General features: G+C 36.6%; 1 pseudogene; it reads right to left on the bottom strand.

Annotated features, from left to right (window-relative positions):
• Positions 1 to 6,391: 6,391 nt before the first annotated feature.
• On the bottom strand, positions 6,392 to 7,551 carry LOC112402371 (SH3 domain-binding protein 5 pseudogene; annotated as a pseudogene).
• Positions 7,552 to 9,294: the final 1,743 nt, after the last annotated feature.

Below are 9,294 nucleotides of genomic sequence, written 5' to 3'. Positions count from 1 at the left end.
AGTACCCTTTTAAAACAGACCTCAGAGAGCTCCCTTGCCCTTTCTGCCCTGTGAAAACAAAACAAAAAGATGGCCATCCTTGAACCAAGAAGTGGGTCCTTACCCAACACCAGATCTGCTGGTGACGTGATCTTGGACTTCCCAGCCTGTAGGACTGTGAGAAAGAAATTTCTGTTGTTTGTAAGCCACACAATCTATAGTACTCTGTTATAGCAGCCTGAATGAACTGAGACATTCTTGGTACTAATTATAAATATTTGCATAACACATTTAAGAAAAAACAATTTATTTTAATATTTAAAGTTATGCAATCACTTTGGCATATAAAGTTCCACTCAAAATTAATTGCCATAATTATCTATTGTAGATTAATGCAACCCCAGATATCCTCAGAAATCTGTGCTGTAGACAGAAACATTAATTTGCTTTTAACTACTAAACTGTGAATAACAGATCTTATTCATAAATTATGGCCACTAAAAATAATACTGTTTTTTTCTGCCACTCTGAAAATCATTTCAAATTGCTTTGGTAGTTTGTGCTTCCTTAAATTAAGGTATCTTCCTTGGCTATCACTATTTAAATACCTAGGGGTTATTTATTTACTGGTTGATTTATTGATACATTTAATCATTCAAATGTTTATTGACCATCAACTTTGCATTATGTGCATTGCTAGGATGCTGTGTATACAGTCGAGAGTGAAACAGGCAAAGAACTAAAATGCAATAAAGTTAAAGCCATAATTGAGAAATGTGCATATTGTAAAAGGAGCAAAGAAAAAGAGACTAACTCTGCCTGGGCAAGTCAACAAAAGATTCACAGAGTACTGCTAGACTTTGAACTGAGCCTTGAAAAATCATTAGGAGTTTTCAAGTCTGATGAGTCCTATGGGCTCACATAAAGTGGTTACTAAGTCATTCCATGAGAGATCTTGAAATGATTATTAGCAGCTTAGCATGTGAAAAGGGCCCAAAGCTGGAGAAAGACTAACACTGAAGAATTCCACTCAATTCTGCATGACTAGAACTTGAGGGTTGGATAGTGATGGTGGCAGTTAGCAGAAAAATGGTGAGAAATAAGACGGGAGAGAAAAACTTGCGTATGATGGGTGTTAAAGGCTATGGTAGCAAGTTTGGCCTTCATTTTGTAGGAAGCGGATAGCCATTTAAATATTTTAAACTGAATTCTGGTTGCATCATAGAGAATGGTTTGGAAAGGGACAAGACTTGGAGGCATGGAAGCCAGGAATCCAGGAGACTATTGCAGTGATCTAGGTGAGAGCCAGGGAGGAGGAATGGAGAGAGGAGATAATGAGCTCACTGCTATCTGTGTTACATATTACCTCTGCTTCTATCCATACTCCTTCTTCTTTTCTCATTCATAACTATAATCCATGAGGCTACTCCCTTTCCAATAATTTATTTTATTATTTTTAATATTTAACTGGCAATCATATTTCTATTTCACTCTCTCAAAGTAATTCCTATCACAGTACTTCTTTTCAAATATCCAACTTCACTGAAATAAGATTCTTGTTTATATTTTGCTAAATTTTAAATATTTTAACTATCTAAGTTTAAATAATGTTCAGTCACATTGAACAACACAGATTTTATAAAGAATTTTATGAAGTGGATGCCTCACAAATATATTCCAACTATGGTAAGGCTTAATTTTATCAATATATTTTTAGTCCTGCAATATGAATACAATTAGTTTTTCTCTCTCTCAGTCACACATATATTTCACATAGAGAATATTCCAAAGTCATCTTACAATATGAACCATAGAAATAAATTAATTTGATGAAAGAATCAGATTATACTCAAAAGAGAAACAATAAATGACCCAAAGAAGGGGGAAAAAAGCTTTCATTTTTTAATAATGTCATTTATCAACTCATTACTTATATTAATAACTTAAATTTGTAAGAGACTTTACAATTTTAAATGGTTTCACATTCATTTTCCAATTTTAATTAAAAGAAGAACAGTTGTAAAAATGTAGTTAATAATGTGACATTATGGGTCTTAATGTGGAGTTAATATCCATTATTTTCAGGATTCTTTAATTTTTTAAATTATTATGGTGACACTTGCTGAGTACCTACTATGTGTTCGTGTTTATTTTAAATGCACTGGTAAACAGTAATGGATTTATACAAAGTCCCCTCCTTAATTATCTTATAATTCTATTTTCCCACTGGGGAAGTACAAATTGTTGAATAAACATATCATTTAGTGTTAGCAAGGACAATAGTGTGAATATCTAGAGACACACTTTTTATTAAGTTTGGGATTTTGAGTCTAGAAAAGGTCTAGATTTATATTATAGCTTTTCATTTCTAAGCAATGCCTTGAAAAAATAATCCTCCACAATTATAAGGGAACTGCTTTAATTTTAGTGTATAATATTGTCAAGAGAGAGTTTTACTATATTACATTATATACGACAATGTATTTTATTTCTAAACTAATAACATTCTAAACTAATAACACTAAACATTATGCTTAGTGGAAAAATTAGCTTTCATATTGCAGGCAGAACTTGTTCTGTTCAGGAACTGATTAACCAGGTATGGTTTTCTTATGAACTTTTATTGCCTTAATTCTAGCCATATTCCTAATTCTTATTATTTCTACTACCAGATGGATGAAAAAGAGAAAAGTTTTAAGAAGTCGGTTGTATTGCATGCCTTTCCAATTTTTTCTTATATTTTTACTCTAAACAATGCATATTCCAGCGAGGAGTGAAAGGATTTGTGAGCATATGGGTCCTCATCTGCTGCCACCTGTGAAAATCTGCATTAATCTTTAAATTCTTTCCCTGTTTCCCGAAAAACATTGACAAAGTTAATCATACACAAAGTTAATTAGAATTTAGTTCTACTAAAATATCTCATCATCTTCAGCAGTTCTCTGTACCGCCGGAAGATGCAGTTTAGACAGAATGACTGCACTGATGCTTATCGAAGTAATTGAAAAATGGGAGGGGGTTATTTTAAATTTAATCATTTTTAAGTTCCAACTGTGGAGTATGCTATGAATTGAATTGTGTAACACAACAAGATATGCTGAAGCTGTAACCTCCAGTACCTATGAATGTGACCTTATTTGGAAATAGGGTCTTTGCAGATATAATCAAGTAAATATTCAATCGTTAGGGTGGGCCCTATCAATATGACTGGTGTCTTTATAAGAAGAAGAAGGGAGACACAGACATAGACATACAGGGAGAATGCTATATGAAGATAGAGACAGTAATGGGAGTGATAGAGCTGAAAGACAAGGGTTTTCAGGACCCGTGGATTGCTGGCCACGAGCAGAAGGCAAGGAAAGATTCTACCCAGAGTACCAGAGGGAGCATGGCCCTGTTGACAGCTTAATTTCAGGCTTACAGCTTCCAGAAGGGTAAGAGGATAAATTTCTGTTGCTTTAAGCCATCTGGTTTGTGTACTTTGTTAAAATAGCCACACAAAACTAATATAGAGCGTAAGCACATTATTTTCTTCAAGAGAATAAAGAGCATACAGGCATGTAACTCCAAGTTTACAGGGTTGGATGGGGCCAAGAGGTAGGTGCTTAATAGTGGTCAGTAACTCTGTGCTTCTAAGACATAGTCTGGTTCAAGTAAAGGAATGATTGTTGTTTTCTAATTAGCTGCAAGGAGGTGGATGCTCCTTTTTTTCCTGACTCACTTTTTTTTTTAAGTAAAGTTTTCACTTTAAGATAATTGTAGATTCACATCAATCAAAACTTTTGGATACTACTGTATTTCCCTGGATTTCATAAAGGAAGAGATCAAAGAGTTAAGCAAAAAGATACATCTGATCTCATTATGTGAGACTCTTAAATTTAAAATAATGATTAAAGAGGAGTGAATGTTATCACAAATGGAGTTATGACTGATTATGAATAATAATATGAAGGAAGAAAAAAGCACCCAAATCAGTCACTGAAACTGTAAATGAAGCTTTCTCTTGAACCTAGATTTGTAAAGTGCCGTGATTGTATCGAAGAAGACTTTGAGAAGAGTTTTTAGGCAGGTGATGGCCAAAATGAACTGAATTTGGGGAAAAGGATATAATATTGATGGGTGACAAGAAGATCTTATTGTTAAAGCTCTCTTCTGCTCTTTCAACACTAATCATCATTGAAGAGGATTTTAAAATGTCACTAAAAGTAATTGAAAGAAATGTGTGTATAAGGTGAGAAAGGATTTACCTGCTCTGAACAAATCTGTCAGTGAAATCACCAAATTTCACTTTTTATCAGGAATCATGGGGAAATATATAGATGTTGCCAACTTTTAGAGTATAATTGATTAAAGCAGTGATATTTAGCCTAGAACATAAAAAGAAGGCATAACAGTTTTTAAAAACTTTGGAATTTGGGATGACATCAGAAAATGGCAGAGTAGGAAGCTCCAGGCTCTTGTTCTCCCACAGAAATAATTATTAAAAAAAAAAAAACTAAGTACTGGCTAAAATAACTTCATAGGAGTCCTAAAAAATAAATGATGATCAGATATATGATATATGATTTCATATGATATCAGATAAATGATTTACAAATGTTGTCTTTTCACAATTATAATGTCATTTGATGCACAAAAGCTTTTAATTTTAATGAAGTCTAGTTTATTTCTTTTACTGATTGCATTTGCTTTAAGTGTCTTTGTCACCTATAGCAACAATAAATTTTAAAGTGCAATTTCTAGTCACATTATCACCAATCTTCATGCTAGAAGCTTATTTACCTAAGTTCCTATTACTTAATACATCATACCCAGCCTTCAACAAAAAATTACAAAGCATATTGAGAGGCAAGTAAAAAACATGGTCTGAAGAGGCAAAGCAACATCAGAAGTAGATTGAGATATGGCAGAGACATTGAAATTATCATACTGAGAATTTTAAATACTTATGATTAAAATGTTAATGGCTGTAATGGAAAAAATAGAAAGCATGCAAGAACAGATGGATAATGTAAGCAGAGACATATAAAATCTAAGAGAGAATCCATAGGAAATGCCATAAATCAAAAACACTGTAACAGAAATGAATAATGCCTTTGTTGAACTCATCAGGAGACTGGAAATAGCTGAGGAAATAATCAGTGTGTTTTAAGATATGTCAATAGAAATTTCCTAAACTGAAATACAAATAAAAAAGTAGTTGAGAAACAGAACATCCAAGACATATGGAACAACTTTAAAAGATATGACATATGCATAATTAGAATGCCAAAATGAGAAGAGAGAATATAGCAGAGGAAGTATTTGACATAATTGTAACTAAAATTAATGATAGACACCAAACTGAAGACCAAGAAGTCTCAGAGAACACCAAGAAGAATAAATACCAAAAGTACCAGACATAGATATATCTTATTCAAAACTCAGAAAAGCAAATACAAAGAGAACAACTTGAAAGAGGTTGGCTGCGGTGAGGGTGAGGAGACATGATATTTCTATAGAGACAAGAATTACAGAAGCCTTCTCATTAGAGACCAAGAAAGCAAGAAGAGAGAGTACAATAAAATATTTAAAGTGTTGAAAGAAATAAACTACTAAACAAGAATTCAATATCCTAGTTCTGTGGAAAATGCCAATGGTAATTTGATAGGCATTGCATTGAATCTGTAGATTGCCTTGGGTAGTATACTCATTTTAACAATATTGATTCTTCCAATCCAAGAACGAGTTATATCTTGCTATCTGTTTGTGTCATCTTCTATTTCTTTCATCAGTGTCTCATAGCTCTCAATGTCACTGAAACTTCATTAGTGCAGTTTAGAGGAAATGCTTAAGATTTGGCATACAGTAAGTCCCCTACATATGATCCTTCAAGTTGCGAACTTTCAAAGATGAAAATGTGCGTTCGCATGTCCAGTCACCTAAGTTAGTTCACGTGTCTGGCGTACATTGTCATGTGCATGCATCCTCTACAAGTGGTTGCGGTTTTGTGTACTTTACAGTACTGTATAGAGTACAGTAGTACAATATCTTTATTTCAAGCCCAGGATGTCTGGAAGCAAGCGTAAAAGCAGCGGTGATATAGCTGGTACTGTACTGTACTTTTCAAGATACTGTAGTGTAAAGATTAAAAATGTTCTCTTTATTTTTTGTGTTTGTTTTTTATGTATTATTTGTGTGAAAAGTCTAAATCTATTACAGTACAGTACTACATAGCCAATTGTGTTAGTTGGGTACCTAGGCTAACTTTATCGGACTTATGAACAAATTGGATTTACAAACTGTGCTCTTGGAAGGGAACTGGTTGGTATGTAGGGGACTTACATACATATTAAGTGATAAGAGGCACAATGTTTTCCATACAGTTTCATGTATAAATATTAATATGCACTTGGGCCAGAGCTGTGATGGATCAGCCGATATGCACCATTTTTATGTCAGGGATGATACTGTCTCTGCCCTTTGAGCACTGGAGGGACAGTTGCCCCATGCATTTCATCCTCCAAGGCACTGCCCTCTCGGGGAGGGGCTGCTTTGGATCTTGCCATGGCACTGCTCGCTGATGTCCCGGTTGTTGGCTTTGTCACTCATTTTATTCCCTGCCCCTTTTGCCCTGTCATCTCACTCTACCTCACACTTGGGGAAAGAGGTCCTGCTGCATTCGCCCAGCACTGGGAACATCATCACGAACTCTGATGGACACGGGGCCGGGCAGGTCCAGGCTGCCGGACCTCACAGCCGTGGGGATCTGGTCAGTGGTCGGGTATCTCAGACTGGGTCCTGAGCTGAAGCTGGACACAGACTGGGTTTCCGAGTCATTTTCAGACACAGAGGTGCTACATTTGTCATCTTGAGAAGCCTCGGAGGCCACAGAAATGGCATCCAGCTCGGGCTTGCGCCCCGACATGTTCTCTGTGGTCGCGCTGCCACCTTTGGCCCTGACGCCGCGGCTGCGAGGCCCTAGTCGCACTGGCATGCTGCTGCTCGTGCATCGTGTCCGAGATCGTCTCCAGGTTCCTCAGGGCCATCTTGTATTCGCCCTTCACCATGACAGCTTGGCCTACAGGTCGTCCACTATCTTCCCGAGTTTGTCCTCCAGCTGCCACATGCGGTCCATGGCCGTGTTGTACCTGGTCGCAGGCTCCTTGTGCAGTCTTGGTCAGCTCCGCCTCCATGACCTGCGTGGCTGATTCAGCATCTCCTGCGAGGCCGAGTCGAACTGCCACTTGCCATCCTCCAGCAGGCACTGCTCGGCCACGGGGATAGTCTCCGTGGCGGCTCAGGAGGTCCTGCGTGGTTCTCAGAGCTTCCAGCTGAGCCAGCCTCGCCGCCCTCCGCACCTCCCAGTAGGGCTTCGGATCTTCCACGGCTTTGCAAGTTTTCTTCACCAGCTTGTCCGGTTTCACCGTCGCTTCTATCAGAACAGAGCAGAACTTGTGACAGATGTCCTCAAGTTCAGTTTCGCGTCTGTTGATATCATCTGTGGATTGATTGAATGTCATTAGTTCTCCCTGGATCCGGGGGTCCACCTTCCTCCTCCTCCTGCCCCAGCTCCATCCCTTCCTTCTCTTCCTCAGAGTACGAGTCCCCCTTTGGAGGGACCACGGGGAGTGGTGGCCACGGGCTCCGCCCCACCCGGCGCTATCAGGAGGCACTGCTGGCTTGTGTAGTTTTAAAGAACAGCAAGAACCACAGGGCCAAAAAAAAGTAAGCAAAACAAGAGAGTCAGGAAAGGAAGATGGACAGACATATAAGAACGAGATTACGTAGAACTTCACAAGCCATAAAATATTTGGATTATATTCTAAATCTGAAGGGAAACCATGAATCAAGATATCCTAATTTATATATTTTTTTCTTTTGCTAATACTGTAATTTACCATTACTGGTAAATTTATGTAGAGAAATACACAAATCTTAAGTGTACAGATCAATTAATATTTACAAATATATATGCCTTACTCTCAGACCAAATAAAGAACATTTCCATTACACCCAAAAAGGTCCCTCACAGATATTTCCAGTCAGTACCTTTGCCCTGCTACCCTCTACCACCATGCAGACAAATAACTATTCTAATCTCTATCCCCAAAGATTGATTTTTAATGTCAACATGATACATTGACAAGCTGTAAGATATACATGATGTTTATGTCCCTACACATGCTGAATGAACTAATAAGATGCAGATGGGGTGTGAGACAAAATTATCAATATCAGGGAGAAAGCACTGCCCAAGAGATATATGAAATTCTTCCATAGCCTGATTAGAAGATGGCAAGAGTCTTGAAGTATATGAATACCTTCTTTATCTAATTTGCTCATATTAGTAATTTCTTTTCTTTACCTCACTACATTACAATCTGACTTCTTGTTTCCTGATAAATTAGTTTCAAATTTATAACAGATTGGAAATTGGACTTATTTGATATTTGGAGTTTTTCAGAAGAAAGCCACTTTATTTTATTCTGTGTAGAAATCAATGTTAGAAATAGCAATATTAGAAATATCATTCTATTAAATCAGATAGGATTTTGTAAATGGCAAGGCCCATCTTGGAGCTCTGAAAATTATTATTTCACAGAAATGATAGAAGCAACAAAAATCACTAATTCTTGTCTACTTAAAGATTAACCTTACTAAAATAATGTAAATATCAGGGAAAGCATGATTCATTTGATTTAATCTCAGGTATATTAGGGGGAATTTAGAGGTTGCTAAATTGTTGCTCTAAAAGCAACAATACTTTTAGAGCTTATTGTTGCAATTTAGTATCCCAAAGGATCTCAGAATAACCAAAGTTAATTTTCAGGAACAGCTTCTAGGGGATTTTTTTCTTGCATGATATCTTTTTCAAACTTGATTTCAGCTCACTGGGGAAAAGTAAGTGGTTCTTAGTAATGGGTGGTAATTATTAGTGAAGTTATTTAGAAATGCCTTGAAATATACAGAGAAAACATGAGCATATCAAATAAATATAGCTTTTACTTAACACCTCTATGGATGGATCCTTAGTTCTGGTTCAGTGACTTTGTGACAATAACATTTTATCCTTAATCAAAAAGAAAATTTATCTCAAAATTTCCATTTTAGGTCAGAATGAAAAGGAAAAAGCATGTAGATGGCTACTTGTATAGAACACAGTGTTGCCAGTGTCATCTTCCTTTTCCACTTGGAAGCAACAACTCATGCATGGTAATTACAGACATATCTTATTGAACAAGCCTAACAGATGAACATATTAGCTGAAGGAGGGTGAATCAAGGTCACTTTAGAATCACCTCATACAATAATCTCTTAATTTTCCGGTATTCC

The sequence above is a fragment of the Neophocaena asiaeorientalis genome, unplaced genomic scaffold (genome assembly GCF_003031525.2).
Source record: "Neophocaena asiaeorientalis asiaeorientalis breed wild unplaced genomic scaffold, Neophocaena_asiaeorientalis_V1.1 scaffold604, whole genome shotgun sequence".
Lineage (NCBI taxonomy): Eukaryota > Metazoa > Chordata > Mammalia > Artiodactyla > Phocoenidae > Neophocaena > Neophocaena asiaeorientalis.
Note: the sequence above shows the minus strand (reverse complement) of the source record. Positions and strands in the feature narration are given on the sequence as shown.